At 36.4% G+C, this 17477-nt stretch overlaps 1 protein-coding gene and 1 pseudogene across 3 annotated transcripts in view; one reads left to right on the forward strand and one right to left on the reverse strand.

The window, feature by feature from the left end:
• HS2ST1 (heparan sulfate 2-O-sulfotransferase 1) overlaps window positions 1-17477 on the forward strand; it is a 177676-nt gene that overhangs the window by 20383 nt on the left and 139816 nt on the right. The gene's annotated exons all lie outside the window — the stretch shown is intronic.
• LOC104650119 (large ribosomal subunit protein eL22 pseudogene) lies at window positions 2961-3426 on the reverse strand (annotated as a pseudogene).

A 17477-nucleotide genomic window follows, 5' to 3' on the forward strand; every position in this document is an offset into this window, starting at 1 on the left:
AAGAAGAGTTACTGATTTGCTGTTGGTTCGGCTTTCTGGTTGTGAGGATGGGAGTGATGTCTTCCAAGCTCTGTACAAGTCAGACCAGAAACCCTTAATGATATTTTAAAAATTGTCAAATATTTCTTTTCTGTAACTTTTTGACTGTTTTTTCTTCAGTCTATCTGGAATTCAGCTGTGTAGCATGGAGGGAATAGGATATGTGTGTAGACCATCTGATTATGCTACTTTGTCTAATAGTTCTTGTGCTGGGATTATACTGTTTTCAATTTTTATAGCATTATATTCTTTAGTATCTGGTAGAGCTAATCTTGCTTTATTTGTCTATTTATTGTTACATATATATGAACCTCAGAATTATTTTGTCAAGTCATTTAAAAAAGGAAGTAGTATTATAAATAGAACTGCTTAAAATTAGTAATGTAATTTGAATGATAGTGCTATGATGTTTGGATTTCCCCTCTGGAAATTTATTTCTCATTGTTGATTCAGATCTTCTTTTATGTTTTAGAGGTTTTGTAATTTTCTTTTTGTTTTTGTTTTTGTTTTTTTTTTTGAGATAGAGGCTAGTTCTGTCACCCAGGCTAGTGTGCAGTAGCACAATCTCTACCCACTGCAACCACTGTCTCCGGGGTGTAAGTGATTCTCTTGTCTCAGCCTCTCGGGTATCTGGGATTATAGGCATGCACCACACCCAGCTATTTTTTTATATATTTAATAGAGACATGATTTTGCCATGTTGACCAGGCTGGTCTCAAACTCCTGAACTCAAGTGATCTGCCCACCTAGGCCTCTCAAAGTGCTGGAATTACAGGTGTGAGTGATGGCACACCAACCTCATACTTTTTTTTGTCTCATTAAAAGAAGTTTCTTATGAGGTGTATTTTCTGCATTTTTAAAGCCCTTTTATTTTGAAATAATTTTTGATTCACATGAAAGTTGCACAAATAGTACAGAGTTCCTGTGTGTCCTTTTCCCAGTTTCCCCCATCATGACATCTTATGAAACAATAATAATCAAACACAGGAAATGGATGGTGGTATGGTACTATTTAACTGTATACTTTATTTAGATTTTATCAGTTTTTACCTGTACTCTTTTTTTAAAATATGTGTAGTTTTGCTATTATTACTGCAATGGCCTACTCCATTTCTCTCTCTCTCTCTCTCTCTCTCTCTCTCTCTCTCTCTGCCCCCGCCTCCGTTCCTGCCTTCTGGAGACTAAAAATGCTGTTAATTTTCAGAAGCTGCTTTGCTAATACATTTTAAATTCTACGTTTTTAGTTGCTTTCATTGACTGTTTTTTAATTTTTAAATTGCTTTTTTAAATGTTCCCTTTTCATTGGTGTTGATCATTGAATTTTTTAGGCATGTAGTTTTCTAATTTGCTAAAAATGTTATTTTTGTTTTTTTTCTATAACGTGTCATCATATTGCATTGGCTAGGCTACATTTCCAAATTATATTTTTTGTGCCTGATATGATTTTACATAATAGTCTGATTTTCCCTTTAGGAGAAAAATTAGCTATTGTGTACATTATTAATTGATTTCTCTAATAACTGACATTAAAATTAATCATTTGTATGCAATGAATGCTTTACCAAGTTTCAGGAGTCTAATTACATTTCAGATGAACCATGTCATTTAACCCTTAAAACCTCCTTTGATGCATGTCAATATTATCCCTGTTTACAGGTGAGTAAATTCAATTAGGTTAAATAATTTATGGACCAATAAATAAGTATTTGGTCACATAGTTTAGGTAAGAAGCTCAAACCTGAGTTTTAAGTTTCTTACTCATTTTACACTTAATAGTTCTTTTATGTTCTCTTCTATGACAATAGAAAAGATCAATTTTAAACTATTCAGAGGAATTTCATTCTACAGCATACATTTATTCCATAGAACTGGCATTCTAGAATGGAGTGAATTAGGGCACGGTGGCTCATGCCTATAATCCCAGCGCTTTAGGAGGCTGAGGCGGGTGGATCACCTGAGGTCAGGAGCTCAAGACCAGCCTGGCCAACATGGTGAAACCCCGTCTCTACTAAAAAAACAAAAATCTGTCGGGCATGGTGGCTTATGCTGGTAGTCCTAGCTACCTGTACTTGGGAGGCTGAGGCAGGAGAATCACTTTAACTTGGGAAGCAGAGGTTGTAGTAAGCTGAGATTGTGCCACTGCACTCCAGCGTGGGCAACAGAGTGAGACTCTGTGTCAGGAAAAAAAAAAAAAAGGAATGAATTAATTTCATAAAGAAAATTCAGGTTAAACACTATTTGGAAACTGATATCCCAGAATTTAAATAGACTTAATCAAAATTGTTTGTTAATATTTTAAAGGATCAAAATACTGAGCCTGCACCTCCTCCCTCCTTCCTTCCAGAGGTAAGTATAGCCCCTATTGAGAATCTAAATATGTCAAAATTTACTTAGGTGGATATGGAATTAAGTATGGGAATACAAGGAAATTAATATTTTATATTTAAATATGAAGGATAATGTATAGTTACCTTTTTGAAAAACATCAAATATTAGCTTTTCTGTCATGTGATTGAATGCCTACTGTCTTATTTGTGATAATTTTAAGATGATGTCAAAGTTTCACTGTGACTTAGAGTGAGTAAATTCTCAAACAACAGAATGTATTATTTGAAAGAGGCCTTGGCTTTACTCAGCTTCCTTCCCATTTTGAGACTGCCTCCCTCTCCTATATTTTTTTCAGCATGTTATTTGGGAGAAAGGGTTTAATTTTTTTTATCCTAGCTGCAGTTTTTAACAGTTTTCTTAAAATATTTATTCTTATCAGATTGCCTTTCCTTCTATCTTTTATATATATAATCCCTTCAAACCTGAGCTAATCAGGTCTTTTTTTTTTTTTTTTTTTTTTTTTTTGGTGGGTGGGGAAACTATATTGGTTTCTTTAGGTACCTTTATCTTCTGCATTAGTGTTCATTCGTACCTTGTCTTCTTTTTTTTTTTTTTTTGGTTCCTAAGTTTTATTCAAGAACACATACAGAATATTACAGATAAATGAAATTTAATCCTTGTCTTCCTCCTCTTCTTCGTCCTGGTTAATCTGGAAGTAATGTAATTCGTAACTCTTTGCTGTTAGCAACTACGCACAACCAATCACCTAGATTATTCTTCTTCAAATATTTTTTGGTGAGATATTTCAAATACCTTTTGGAGAAAGGCACCTCAGACGTCACGGTGATCTTGCTCTTGCTCCTTTCGATGGTCACCACCCCTCCACCAAGGTTCCCGGCTTTTCCATTCACTTTGATTCTTTCTTGCAAAAACTGTTCAAAATTGGCAGCATCCATGATTCCATCTTCTACAGGGTGGGTGCAATCAAGAGTGAACTTCAGAACCTGCTTCTTTTTTTGGCCCCCCATTTGCCACAAGCTTTTTCTAGCAAAAGTCCAATCACTGGAGGAGACAGTGGATGTGTCTAGCTTTAAACTCAGGCCACTGGAGCGGGTTGACCAAGCTCCAAAGCCACCTGCTGTTCTTGGCTCTACAATGCCCGGCTGGGCCTCTGCAAACACTTCTACTTTGCCAGCTGATCCCACTTTCTATCAATAGGGGGCTTTCTTCCTGCTTATTCCTGTCCTGTCTGGTGTCACCCCCTCTTGCTGCTTCATCCTGGCAGTGGCAGTTGGAACATTCTGGAAGCAACAGTGGAAACCAGTCTGCACTTACTCCAACATTTGCAGAACCAGCCTCATTTTCTTCTCCCCAGAGACAGCAGCCCCAGCAGAGCAGCGCCCTCTCCTCGGATGTCTCCGTACCTTCTCTTCTACCTGTCCTACTCTTATTTCAGTAATTTAGATGAGGTAAAATCTGTAAAAAATCACGCTTGTGCTTATAGGTCTTAACTATATAGTAAAATTTTTTAAATGGATTGTATTTTTGTAATTGACCTTTATTACGTGTCTATTCAGATAGTAGTCATAGTCCGATATTTAACTAGAGCCATGTGTTTAGCATGCATACCTAGCACTGATCTGTTAATGTAACATTGATATTCTGAAATCCTCTGGAAGGAAACAGTAAGGTTATATGTTGATTTCTTTTTATTTAAGGAAAGATTTATTGGTTGAATGTGGTTTTCTGTTTTGTGTTTGGAGATGGACTGTATTTACAGACATCTTTTTTTTCCCATAGAAGTTCTGTTCTAAATTATTGAGAAATTGGGTGAACTTATTTTCTTGCTGAGGTGAACAGCTTGAAGTTTTGAAAGTAAAGTGTACGTAATCTTTTCTATATGGGAATGGGGGAATTTTCTAGACTTGATTAAAGTACTGTTGCTTAAGTTTTTAGTGAGGATCTTCTTTCCCAATACTTAAAATGCCAATACTTTTAATTAAGTTGCTGTGAATAATTTCTCCTGCCCATTTTTTTTTCAGCTTTTTCATTCTTTTACCAGTTGAGTTTCGAATTCTTGCTCTCTTTTGAGATTCCCCCCCTCATTTTTTTCCAGAAGGCAAGGACTCTCTACATAGCTTTTGTGATAACCCAGTTGTAGAAAACAGTGGGATAGATGTTCAGATGTTATAACTTCTCTTTTTTGGCTGGGATGGGGTGGATGAGTAAAAAGAAAAATGAGTAAGTCAGTGAATATTGGCAGGTATTCAGAGATTCCCCTCTGTTGTGTCATTCACCTTGGCACAGTTAAGTAACTGCTTATGATTAAGTTTTTCACACAGTCTTAGAAAATAAGGAGTTTCAAATAATAATGTTGGTAACTGATTAGTATCCAGCTAGCGGTGGTGTTGGATGGATTAACTGATTCTTAGAGAGTCTAGGAAATGTCGGAACAGTATAAACTCAAGAAACTTTAAGGGATAGACTAGATTTGGTTTTCTCTGTGGTCGTTCATTCTGAATACTAATTACTACTTGAACATATGTAAGGCTCAAGTGTTTTTTTTTAAAAATACAGTTGTGAAGTGGTTATGCAAATGTATTCAATTTAAATTTCTTGCCATGTAAATGTGTAGAAGGACTCACTGAGGTTTACTTTCAGTCTTGTTTTTTTCTTATTCATAGTGATGAACCATTTTCATTATTATCGTTTGGACTTTTATTTAAGGACAGGAGTTAAATGTAAGTCTTGAGAAAAAAACAAATGTTTCATATCACACTTATTTCAGAGTAAAGCTTAGTTGAGGCTATGTGCAATAATCAGTTGCAAAAAGGTATTTCCATTCCTCCCTAGTCCTTTTGGCTTATTTCTGTTGTCTTATTCAGTTTGCTGTGAATTTGTTTTTGTGGTGGGAAAATTAATTTGAGCTAAAATGTGTCAGAATACTTAGCAAAAAAAATTACTGTATGTTGTCCCACAAAAAAAGCGGATACTACTTTTTTTTTACTTCATATCATGGATGTACTTATATTTTCACCTTGTGGAATACTGAATCAAGTTTATACTCTTAGGATCTTAGACTAGTGGTTTTCAGTCTTGGCTACATGTTGGAATCATATTGGAAGATTTAAAAAATGCTGGTGCATGGGTCCCACACACAAAAGATTGATTGATTGCTTTGAGATGTGGCCTGTGCCTTAGTTCCTATATGCACTAAGGCTAAGAGCCTCTGTATTCTAGAAACTCATGCACAATAATGCTTTTTAAAATTAGCTGCTAAAAATTCTTGTCATATAGTCACAAGACTAATATATCATGAATGTTTAAAATTATATTCTTGAGTTTACCATGGCCATCTTAAAATGAGCAGTGTTAATAATACTACACATATTTTGAGAGGTGTTTACCACATTTGGCCAAAAGACCAAAAAGCTCAGCAGTTAACTGCCTAAAGTAACAAAGCTGGTAGAGAAATAATGTTTTCTTAGTTAGCTTAATAATATATATTTCAAGGGGATGGATAAGACTCTGGTTAAACTATTTAATGTTAGCAATATTTTTTTGTAAGCTGTTTTTGTAAATCTACAGTGTGCCTTCTAGCTTTTTTTCTCTCACTCTCAAAACTGAAATAGGCTGGGTACAGTGGCTCATGCCTATAATGCCAGCATTTTGGGAGGCCAAGGTGGGAGGATTGTGTGATATCAGGAGTTCAAATGTTCAAGACCAGCCTGGGCAATAAAGTGAGATTTCACTGTTTCTACAAAAAATAAAAAAATTAGCTGAGCATGATGGCATGTGCCTGTAAACCCAGCTACTCAGGAGGCTGAGGTGAGAGGATCATTTAATTCCAGGAGGTAGAGTCTGCAGTGAGCTGTGGTCTTGCCACTGCACTCTAGCCTGAATAGAGCAAGACCCTATCAAAAAAGAAAAACAAAAACCTGAAACAGATGTTTGAAGTTGCTTGTACAAATGTTATTAAAATAGATTCACTTCAGTATTTAGTTGAATTGAATAGTTACTGTTTACTAAAGCTGCATGTTTAAGAGTTTCTTTAGGTAATTTCACATATATTATTGTTGTATTCATTAGGCTATGACAGGAAGTCCAGTTAGGTTTAAACTGATACTTAATGTTTTACTCAGAATAATTTATGTCACTTGGAGAGAGGCTGATGGCTATCTTCTTATTTCAGCATATTTGGATATGGGAAAATTAATTAAACCAAAATTCTCATATGATTTTGGAAATGATGACTACTGAAAACACACTGGAGACTGAGCACAGTGGCTTGCACATGTAATCCTAGCTAGCCCATTGAGAGGCCAAGGCAGTAGGATTGCTCAGGCCAGGAGTTTAAGACCAGCCTGGGCAACATAGCAAGACCTCATCTCTACAAAATATACAAAAATTTACAAGGTGTGGTGTCATGTGCTTGTGGTCCCAGCTACTTGTAGGGGGCTGAGTTGGGAGGATCACTTGAGCCCAGGAAGAGTAGTAAGCTGAGATGGTGCCACTGCACTCTAGTATGGGTGACAGAAAAAGACCCTGTCTCAAAAAAACACATTGAGAAGTAGAAAAGCTGCTCATGAGCCATCTAAATGATGTGTGGCCCAAACATCTGTAATATGCTGTAGAACTTGGGAAAAAATGATATTAAGGATAATTTTAGAAGTGTCTTCATGAATAATTACTGATCCAGGCCAATTCCTGGCAAAATTATGTTATTGGTTTGTATTTGGTCCTTGCCTGTTTTCTGGAGACCTTCCTACTCTGTCCCTAGTGCTATGACACTTCCCTTTCATTCTTCTCTAAAGTATCTGGATTTATCTTCCTGTAAATTGTATAATATTCCTCTACTTTTTCTTCTCCTTTGACCAAAGTCTTTTCTTAGCCTTGGAGTTTTTATTCTTGGGGAGGGTTGGCAGGTTGAGAGACAAAGCATTTATACCTTTTCCTCCCTGATTATTTAACCATAAGCCTTTGTACCGACCACTTGGCTTTATTAAAGATAAGTATATTTCTACGTTTAGAAAAAACGTTACAGCTATATCAAAGCCCCTGGTACTTGCCACTGAACCTGTTTTTCTCCCTTCTGCTCACAGGTAACTAACTGCCAGGCTGAATTTATCTTTCTCAGAAATGTTTTCAGAAACCAAGTCAACTTTTAATTAAGTAATAATTCAAAATGAGAAGGGAAATGTTTGTGAGCAGAAGCTTAATACTGTATTTAGAGGTTATCAATAGTTGATAAAACCAGTTCTGCATCTGGATTGTTTTCATCCTTCTGTGTTTGACTACTGAGTACTAATTGTTTAAAGACTTTCCTGTTAAAAAATTGAAAATGCTTGCAAACCTAGACTATAAGGAGACACAGAGGATTAATTCTACTTTGTTAAAGTCTACTAATGTGTGTTGAAATGTGATTATGGCTTGTAGACAAGGAACCATTGGATGAACAGAATTCAGTGTTTATAGAACTAGATTGTTGGCAGGCACACTTAACTACTGCCAGCATCACTCAAACCAGCCAACTCTTTAATCTTTAGTAAATACTTTGTCAAATAAGAGATCAGTCTCTTTAAATTTTAGGTAATGAATAGAATTCATTTAGATGTTCATTTACAACGCAGTTAAAATAGGCTATCTTAGATAATCTTTGTTCTATTTGGTTTAGATTAAAAGTGCTAAAGGAATGCTGAAGAGGATGAAACAAGAGCATAAACGTTTTTGAGAGGGTAGAACAGAGAACATAAACAGTTTTGGAGTTCTAAATCTAAAATTATTTCAGAAATAATGAAAATATCTTGTATTATTTCTGAGAAAATCACCTCTTTTGGGGGTACTCTTTCTAGAGCACAGATTAGCTATTTTTGGCAAATGAAAAAGGATCCAAGTATTGGGGCAGAGACAGAGATTTCCAATTTTAAGTTGAGGCAATGAATAACTCCTTGCCCCTACTCTAGTCTCTCTAAAAAGAAAGAAGCTTTTCTTCATTGATCAGGTAAAATTAGTTTTATTCCCAGTTTATTTAAAACACTACCACCACCACCACCACCTCAACTCTTCCTCCAAATTGGCTTTGTGTCTGAACTCTAGTCAATGATTCCTTTATATTTTCGTGTCTGTTAAGCTTGAAAACCAGATGTCATCCTTGATTTTTTTTCCCCTTTATATACAGTCACTTACCAGACTTTCTGGATCTGTCTTCTTAGGGCTTGCTTTAAACCTTATGTTTGATAACAAACATGATATATTAGTGGTTTCTTGCAGCTTTAAAATATTATGTCCTTTAAGATCTAAAATTAAATGTTGAAATGTGGAATTTAAAGGCTTGTGAAAAGAATGTTAATAACTTTTTAAAAAAGTATTGTTTTTAGATTAGATTCTCCTAAATATAAAATCATCCTAAAAATTAAGAGTAAGACATTTAGAACTTTATACTAAGTGTAAAGTCTTAGCATAACAAATATTATCATTGGGTATTTATTAATACTGTTTAAATGTCTGATACTGAGCTTTATGGAGAAAATACATTGGATTCTAATTGAAGTGACAAGAAATTTATTGTAATATCCTAACTGGCATCTAGGCAATGAGGACCCTTCAGCTACTGGCATTGAGCAAACTTAATCCCAAAATAAATAGAAATTTTGAATTAAAATTCTTTTTAGGCGGGGTGCAGTGCCTCATGCAGTTTTTTTTTTTTTTTTTTTTTTTTTTTAAGACGGAGTTTTGCTCTTGTTGCCCAGGCTGGAGTGAAATGGCTCACTGCAACATCACCTCCTGGGTTCAAGCGATTCTCCTGCCTCAGCCTCCCAAGTAGCTGGGATTACAGGCATGCACCACCATGCTTAGCTAATTTTGTATTTTTAGTAGAGACGGGGTTTCTCCATGTTGGCCAGGCTGCTTTTAAACTCCTGATCTCAGGTGATCCACCCACCTCGGCCTTCCAAAGTGCTGGGATTACAGGTATGAGCCACTGCACCCAACTGCCTCATACTTTTAATCCCAGCACTTTGGAGGCTGAGGCTAGGGCTGAGGCTGATGGATCACTTGAGTCTAGAAGTTTGAGACTGGCCTGGGGAACATGGCAAAACCTTGTCTCTACAAAAAGTACAAAAATTAGCCAGGTGTGGTGGCAGCCACCTATGTTTCCAGCTACTCGCAAAGCTGAAGTGGGAAGATCTGAGCCCTGGGAGGTTGAAAGTACAGTAACCAGTGATTACACTACTGTACTCCAGCGTGGGCAGAACTAGACCTTATCTCAAAAAAAAAAAAAAAAAAAAAAAATTCTGGCTGTGACTAGCACTAGCCAGTGCTAGAGTCCCAGCACTTTGGGAGGCCAAGGCAGGCGGATCACCTGAGGTCAGGAGTTTGAGACAAGCCTGGCCCACATGGTGAAACTCTGCCTCTACTAAAAATAGAAAAATTAGCTGGGCATGGTGGTGGGTGCCTGTTATCTCACTTACTTGGGAAGCTGACAGAGGAGAATTGCTTGAACCCTGGAGGTGGAGGTTGCAGCAAGCCAAGACTAAGCCATTGCACTCTATCCAGCCTGGGTAACAAGAGTTGAACTCTATCTCAAAAAAAAAAAAAAAAAAAGAATTCTTTTAAAAGTCAACTTGAAACATTAATGTTTGTTATTTCCTTTGTGGTGGGTGGGGGGTGGTAAACTGTAAGAGATAATAATATATAGGTTGGTCTTATGCAAATACCATAAAATTAAGAAAAAAATTATTTGATAGTGGCAGACGTACAGGAGAATTGATAGGAACCATGAACAAAGTTTTGAAGATGGGAACTTTTGAGGATCTAACTTCTGATGTAGAGTGGGTGATAAATTTGAGTAGATAACTTAGAAAATGTTAAATGCCAGAATAACATAAATTTTTTTTAGCCTAGTGATTTAAAAAACTTGACATGTTTTTCTTTTCTTTTTGAGACAGTCTCACTCTGTTGCCCAGGCTGGAGTTCAGAGGCATGATCTCGACTTAACTGCAACCTCCCTTTCCTGGGTTCCAGCAATTCTCATGCCTCAGCCTCCTGAGTAGCTGGAATAACAGGTGTGCATACCATGCCGGCTCATTTTTGTATTTTTAGTAGAGACAGGATTTCACCATGTTGGCCAGGCTGATCTTGAATTCCTGACCTCAAGTGATTCACCACCTTGGCCTCTCATAGTGCTGGGATTACAGAGAATAATACAGATAATATTATCTGTATTATTCTCTGTGAGCCACTGTGCCCTGCCAAAGTTGACTCGTTTTTCTAAATGATGTCTTGCTGGGTTTTTTTTTTTTTCGGGGTTTTTTTTTTTTTTTTTCCCAGAGGGTATCTTGATCTGTTACCCAGGCTGGAGTGCAGTGGTGCAATCTTGGCTCACTGCAACCTCCACCTCCCACGTTCAAGCTGGGACTATGGGCGCACACCACCACGCCTGGCTAATTTTCTGTATTTTAGTAGAGATGGGGTTTTACGGTGTTGCCCAGGCTGGTCGTGAATTGCTGAGCTCAGAGAATCCGCTGGCCTTGGTCTGCTAAAGTGCTAGGATTACAGGTGTGAGCCACCACGCCCTGCTGGAAATTTTATTCTTAATGGTAAAAGGATATTTGCTTGAAGAAAACGCTGTGGTAAGCCTTTTTTTCTACTATAACTATCCCACTTCCTAAATCTGCATAGAACCATGAAAATAATATTTTTAACTTTCTAGGGCTTTTGCTTATGTTCTTAATTAACTCAATTTGTCATGAAGCAACTCCTGTGTATACTAGATACTCCGCTGTTTTTACCCCACTTCCATTGTACGTTTAACTTCAAACGTAAGATTCACTCCTTTGGCCTATTTCTAATTTCCATCCTGCTATATTCTACCTTTTATGAAGGCAGTGTGTATTATCTCTTAAATCCCTCTAAATTTTCTTGGGGGTTAGTATGTTTCTCTTTGATCACACCAGCAGGCACCGGGGGTCAGACTGACTCTGAAAAAAGCAGGTATTTGAAGTTCTCTTGAAGGAACATGGGATTTTATTAAGGATTTTAAGAATGGATAGGAATTTGATGAGGAAAATTCAGGCAGAGAGGATGGCATGATGTAAGGTGTGAAAACAGAATGCTCAATATAACAAATGGGATATGGCAGAAATATAGAATATTGTTGGAATATAGTAGGGGATATCATTGGGAAGATGGAGAAAAGATCATTTAGTTTCAGATCATTTAGTAATGTCTATCATTTATTGAATGCTTACTGCATATCCAACTCTGTTAGCCTCTATATGAAAAAATCTAATTATGACAAAACAGTTTTGTGTGGCAGATACTATTCTCTGAAGAAATTGGGATTTAGGGAGACTAAGTAGGTTATGAGATTCACAGAGCTAATAGATGAGATTTGATTCCATAACTCTTTTAAAATATGCTGCCATCATAAGCCTCTTTATCTGATTAATTGCTTTGCAGTGACTTCTAAAGTCTATACAAGAAGAAATTTGCAACAATCTTGAACTTGTACTTAATAGACCAGGCGATTACTTTAACAGGGAAGAACCATGATTATGAATGTGACAGGCATCAGAAGAACTTCACATATAAATCTGTTGCTAATATAAATATGAACTGATGGCCTGCAGATTTATTTTGGATAACAAAATAATTTCTTGGCCAGGTGTGGTGGCCCATGCCTATAATCTCAGCACTTTGGAAGGCCCAGGCAGGTGGATGAATTGAGCCCAGGAGTTTGAGACCACCCTGGGCAGCATGGCTAAACCTCGTCCCTACAAAAAAATTAAAAATAAAAATAAAACAACTGCTTGATATCTGAGGCTCTTTAACACAAAATTAAGTCTCTGGAACAAATGCTGAAAACTTTATGTTTGAAGAGGTCTTTGTCACTTTAAGTCTTAAGTATTTGACAGTTTAGGTCTGGGCCAAAGAAACATTGGCTTTTACTAATAATATGGTTGCCTATTTTAGCACCTTAAATTTAGAGGTTGGCTTTTATGTGTTTAAAAAAAATGTTTAATCCAAAAGTAGCATTGTTTATGTCTTAGATGAATGCCAGACTGATATATTTTTATTATTATTGTTTAGTTTGATAGGCTCATAATGTTTTCTATTGAACTGCAACAATTTTAGTAACTGGTAGCATGTGACTTAACAAATTTTAGAGTTGAAAGGATCTTAGTGATTGTCCAGTGAAGTCTTCTTGCTATACAGAAAAGGCAAATGAAGCACTTTTGAATTAGACGAATGTGGCTCCAGTTACTTATTCAATTAATGCTGTTAGTGCTAGGATTAGAACTCTTTTTACCAAACTGCACTATTTCCAGTGTTTATGAGAGAGTATATATAGATCACCACCGTAACAGTACGTGATTCTGTTACTGGTTATGAGACTGGCTTGCCTACGTAATGGTCTTAGCTGCGTGAGATACAGGTGGTCACGTAACAGAATCTCTTGGAATTCTTTTTATAAAATACATATACTGACCCCTCTTTGAAATCCACTTGGCTGAAGAGACTGTCATATTAAGAACATCTTTAATCAGTAAGCACAGGCCCCTCTGGCAAGAAAAATATGCAAAATATTCTTGTGTCTAGAAAATACATGGTTTAATAGCCTAATCAGTGCACTTAATATTGCAGATGTGTACCATAAAGCTATCCTTTCCCCTGTTCACTAACAAAAGACATTTGATTCAGTTACCATATATGTTCTGAAAAACTATTAGTAAAAGACTTAAACTTGTGAGGCCTCTTTATTTTTTCATATTATTATTTTTGTGGATGTACAAATTCTCCTTGTCAAGAATTGTAAAGGGTCTGAGATTTTATTGCAAGCTAATAAATTAGCTTACCACAGTTTCATGGATAACTGAAGGTAAGAAGACATGAGTATCAGCATTTTTTTTGCGTCAGTTTCCTGAGCTCCAGCTACCATAGAGTGACATGAAGTGGGTTGGATGACACCTGCACGTGCATGGGATGCATTATTGGGCAGGAACCTTAAGTTGAGGGAGCCCACATTTTTGCTCCAGAGGGAGACATACTATCTTTATCTTCCAAAGTTTTTGTTAAACGACCACCCTTGAATAGATAGTCAGGAGCAAAGAGCATGTTCCCAGCTTTCAGGACATGCAGAAATGTGAGAAACCAATGGATAATTGTCTCCAAAAATAGTCATCATAATATATTAGACCAATGAGGTCATTATTTATTCTCAATGTCAATGAAATACGTTCAGAAAGTCAGTGTGTCAGAAATGTGACCTCTGTGCACTTTGTTTTTAATTCCGGAAAAACATCTGTTGTTTGCATATTAAGTAATATGCAATATGGCCTTGTTTAGTATAGTAACATGAAAGTTAACTTGCTTTAGTTTTGAGGAAGGGTGTTCTGGTTAATTGAATTTCCTTTTAAATATTTAAATTCCTTTATGCCAAACGGATGTACTCTGTTCGTTTTTCCTAAGCTTTTTTTTTTTTTTTTTAAGTCAAGGCATGTATCTTCCATGTTTTAATTTCAGCAAATACTTAACAGTGTGCCTACCATGAGCCAGATACTGTATGTTAGCCAGGTGTATAGATAAGAAAGATTGTGCATTCATTTATTTAGAGTTATTATGTGCTGGGTGTGTTTGTATTTATTTAATTCTCTCACCAAACCTGTGCCATTTGAGGCAAGGAGGCACAAGGTAAGCTAAATGTTAGAAGGGTTTTCCTGGGAGAACAAATAGCATATGCAAAGGGTTTGGAGAAGATAGGATAGGCAGAAAAGCACATCCCAAGAAAAGAGGAATATGTATGAACATCCAGAAGGTATAAAGAATGTAGGTTGTGAGTGTTTCATGATACCAATATTAACTATTTTTAAAACTGAACTTCCAAATTTAAACTATTTAGGTTCTTGCAAAGTATACCCTGTCAGGGAGTGAAGTTCAGATTTCATGGATCTCTGGTTGTGCTTACCATATATGAAGCCTTCCATGAAGACTTCTCAAATCTTTTTCGGGGGTGCAGGGGGAGAAACATCTCACTATGTATCTTTTGGGGTTAGAATGCTACAGTATAAGAAGTATCTTTTTTTGAGGACACTGCATATGAGTTTGCTGGGGCTTTTTTTATTAGTTACATTTATTTGTATAGAGACTAGGTCTTGCTATGTTGCTCAAGCAGGAGTGCAGTAGCTATTCCTCGGCGTGATTGTAGTGTACTGCAGCCTGGAATTTCTGGCCTCAAGCAAACCTTCCACTTCAGCCCCTGAGTCTAGCTGGGACTACATACCTGTATACCACTGTGCCTGCCAAGTTTGCTGTTTAAAGCATATAGCGTTCATTCTTCTACAGTTGTCAGTAATGACATTTTCAGAGTAGATTTATTTAATCAGACCTCTATATTTGCTTAATGACTAGAATTGTGGTTTGGTTTTTCGCATGAAAAATTTATCACTTCCTGTAGTCACAATATGGTCTATATTCTTAAACTTTCCAGTGACGTTAGAAATTAATATGCCATTTATTTTTAATTAGAATAGTAAAGGTGTTGCTACATTCAAAAATAGTCTCACAATTAGAAGTTTCCATTAGCTATTGACTCCCTCTAACATATGGTTTTACTCTGTTATTAAAATTTTTAGGACATAAAAATGTAGATTACGTTAACATTTTAGGTGGCCCTTGTTTTTCTAAATATACCTTGTTCAAGAGAGCTCTGCTATAATTCATTACATGAGTAATTTCATTATGAAAAATTTTTCAAAAAGGTTTGTTTAGAGTCATAGCAAGGCTTAAATGAGAGTCTACATAAAGTACCTGTTATAGGCCTACAGAAAGTTCACAAAGTGATAGTTGCTACTACTTTTACCATATTATTATTTTAAAAAGCTGATTAAGTTTCTATTACATGTATTTGCATTTAGGTAGGAAATTTTTCTTAAAAAATGATTAAAATTTTTTATTTTATTTTACTTATTTTTCTTGAGTCAGAGTCTTGCTCTGTTGCCCAGGTTGGAGTGCAGTGTCATGATCTCAGCTCACTATAACCTCTGCCTCCGGGTTCATCATTTCTCTCACCTCAGCCTCCCAAACAGATGGGTTACAGGTGATGCCGCCACATGTGGCTAATTTTTATATTTTTAGTAGAGACAGGGTTTTGCCATGTTGGCCAGGCTGTTCTCAAACTCCTGACCTCAAGTGATCCGCCTGCCTCAGCCTCCCAGAGTGTTGGGATTACAGGCGTTAGCCACCACACTCAGCTGAGAATCTTCACTTTAAATTTTTTATCAATTTTTGCATGGATGTCTCTACAGAAATACAGTAAAATTAGCTGGGCCTGGTGGCGTGCCCCTGTAGTCCCAGCTACTCGGGAGTCTGAGGCAGGAGAGTGGCTTGAGTCCAGGAGGCAGAGGTTGTCGTGAGCTGAGATCAAGCCACTGCACTCCATCCTGGGTGACAGAGCGAAACTTTGTCTCAGAAAACAAAAGAAAAAGAAGATTCTCTAAGCCTGCAGTGTCCAATTCAGTAGCTACTTTCCATATGTGGTTGTTTAAACATAAAGTAAATTAAACATTCTGTTCTTTGGTTCTACTAAGCATATTTCAAGTGCTCAAATAGCCACATGTGGCTAGTGGTCCCTGTTGATGATGCAGAACATTTTCATCTTTGCAGAAACTTTTATTGGACACTATTGTTCTAAGCTAATGTTTTTCAGTTTTACCCCCAATTGCTAGACTCCTTTTATCATAACATTTAAAATAGAGTACCATGTAAAAAGGTAGTGAGATGCAGTTGTGCTTTTCAGAAGATGCAGAATCTACTTCATTTAACCTCCCCATGGCCTTCAGAACGCAGGGCTTTTAGGACCCTAGTTGAAACTGGTCATTTGTTCTTTGTTTTAAACAACTTCTAATAAATGTATTCTTTCTAATAAATGTAGAAGGAATTATAAAACATACACAAATAGAAGAAGCACTGTAGAAACATTTGATTAAGACAAGATGCTAAAACCATTTGGTGAAAGATTGTTGGGATAAGATTTGGAGAAATCTGGCCAGTTTAACTTAATGATCAAACTTAACATTATCGAACAAACTGACATTATATATTCCTTGATGTGGTGCACTGAGAATAGTACAACTTCACCTGTGTGGTACTTAATGCCATTTTATTATTATTATATTTTTGCCAAAACTTACTGAAGAAATAATAAGACAGTTCTAAATAGGAAATATTCATGTTTTGTACCATTCAAAAATGTTAGTAGTTGGTATCACGAAAGACTAGATAGATAGATGGTAGATGATTGATTGATAGAAAAGTTAAAGGTGAGACATGGAAATTAACTGTATTGTGTGATGTATTCTGCATTGGGTCTTGAACTAGGGGACAAAACACATCTAAAGGACATTATTAGGATGATTGGAGAAATTTTAGAGTGGATATGGATAATGTAATATGACTTAAATTTTCTGTGTGATAATTTATTGTGATTATATAGGGAAATGCTCTTGTTAATGGGGGCATATGTTGACATATTTAGGAGTGAAATGTCATGCTGCAAGTAACATTCAAATTGTTAAAAAAAATTGTGTCTGTGCAAGTATGTGTAAACAGAGAAAGCAAATGTAGCAAAATGTTGACAATTGGTCAGTCTAAGTTTTTTCAGTCTTTTTCTAATATTTAAGATTTTTTCACCACTGCCTCTCCCTCACTCAAGAACTAATCATGTACCTTTGGGGGCAATATTTGTCCCCATCGAGACCGAATAATTTAGATGAAGAATGAATGACGTACTTCATTGTACTTTTTTGCAGCCTTTTAGTAGGTTTGAAGTTTTCAATGTAAAGTCAATAAAAGAAATTACCTCTTTATTCTGTTTGCTTAGCAGACAGTTCCAGGAAAAGCCCCTTCCTCTTTCCTGCTACATGATTGCAATAGAATGATCTGTCAAGTTTCTACAGTCCTTTCCAGAGAATGTGGTGTAGAGCTGAACTTCTGATAGAGTGGTCAGTTGGATTAACCAAGTAGTAGGACAACAGGCATTTAGCAAGGAAGCAACATAATAAATTCAGCCAGAATTTATTAGACATACGTGTTTAATATTTATTCTTTCCTTT

This window comes from Saimiri boliviensis, chromosome 11, assembly GCF_048565385.1.
Source record: "Saimiri boliviensis isolate mSaiBol1 chromosome 11, mSaiBol1.pri, whole genome shotgun sequence".
NCBI lineage: Eukaryota > Metazoa > Chordata > Mammalia > Primates > Cebidae > Saimiri > Saimiri boliviensis.